Source organism: Simochromis diagramma, unplaced genomic scaffold (genome assembly GCF_900408965.1).
Source record: "Simochromis diagramma unplaced genomic scaffold, fSimDia1.1 OVJJ01000753.1, whole genome shotgun sequence".
Taxonomy (NCBI): domain Eukaryota; kingdom Metazoa; phylum Chordata; class Actinopteri; order Cichliformes; family Cichlidae; genus Simochromis; species Simochromis diagramma.
Window position 1 is genome coordinate 3,588,182 of NW_024387523.1, and position 1,495 is coordinate 3,589,676.

A 1,495-nucleotide genomic window follows, 5' to 3' on the forward strand; every position below is an offset into this window, starting at 1 on the left:
TTAAAGCTAACTCTGCTGTCCAAGCTGAATTCTGCAGACCTGAATCAACTTGACTTTTGACAGTTTGGAGGGCGGAGCCCAAAGGAAGATGGGTCCTAATGTGATTGGTCACTTTCAAAGCAGTGATGCTGCAGGTTTACTTTACTGCATTAGTAGCAGCAACACAAGCGCCGTTTTAAACTGTATTTGATTACAATTTGTATAATGAAGTTTGCTGAATTAGCTTTAAAACTTTAAACCAGAGAGGAGGTGACACGTTGTAATTTTTATACATATACTTGTAAGATTGTAGCTTTATAATTTTAATATTTTTGTCTATTTTTGACCAATAAATCATTACATTCAGTTTAAACACGTCTGTGGACATAAGCTGAATTTAAAGGATTGTTAAGATAACCCCACTCTACACACCTGATCACATAAAAGAAACAAACAAACTGGGAGTATGTTGTGAACAAAATTTGTTTTTCGGTCTGTTTTCTTCTCTGTGCAGCTGTTTTTTGCTTTTAAGCAAACTGTGTCTCCTTTTGTTGTTTTTAATATGTGGGAGCTAATACCAGTTTAATCCCCACTAACTTTCAAAGAAAGCAGGGAAAGTACAACACAAGCACATCACTGGAAAACTGTTTGGGCTTGAATGAGTCATAAATATTTGACCTCATAGTCAGAGCAGAGGTTACTGTTTTCCTTTCTCCAGCAGCTTGTTGCCTGAGTTTCCTAATGTCCTGTGTCCAAACAAACTCCCTGTGTAACTGCTGTTCATTTGAAAGGACGGACAACCACGCTGCTCGTTAAATTCAGCACCTGCTTGATGCAAATGATGGATGTTCAAGTGTGTTTTCCTGTTTAAGGGCGGTAAAGCCTGAAGCTGATTTTGGTGGAAGTCTCAGCAACAACCGCATTTGTTACCTAGAAAATTGATTCTTATCTTGTCCGCCTGCGAACAGAATTGACTTTATTAGAAAACAACGTGCGCTTTGTGTTCTCTTTGCTGAACCATAACTCACTTGTGGTTTTTCTGTCCTTACTTTCTGCTACAAAAGCAGTAGTGTGGTTACGTGCTGCAGAACAAGTTTTAACCTGCACTGCTGACACTTTGGTATTCACATTCAGAAAGTACTCCAAAATATACACTGAGTAAACGGCAGCTGCGTGGCTGCAAAATGAAACCAAGAACGGCAGTTTTTCTAATCGCCAAAGAACATCATTTGTACCGCTTCAGAAAAAACATTTTATTTTTTTCCGCACTATAGCTGTCTGTCTTATCTAAATGTCCTCTTGGTGATATACACTGAAGCTAAACATGCTCCAGACTATACTCAACCTCAAGTCAAGCGCAGTGGTACGGTACACAGTGAAACAAGACATCGTGTGACTGCAGTTGTGGACCCTCATCACCACAAATACAGCTCAGAATATGAACTTGAGTGCCATCCGATTCTTAATCCATAGGGTTGAATATGATGTTGGTCCACAATTTGCAGCTATACATGTT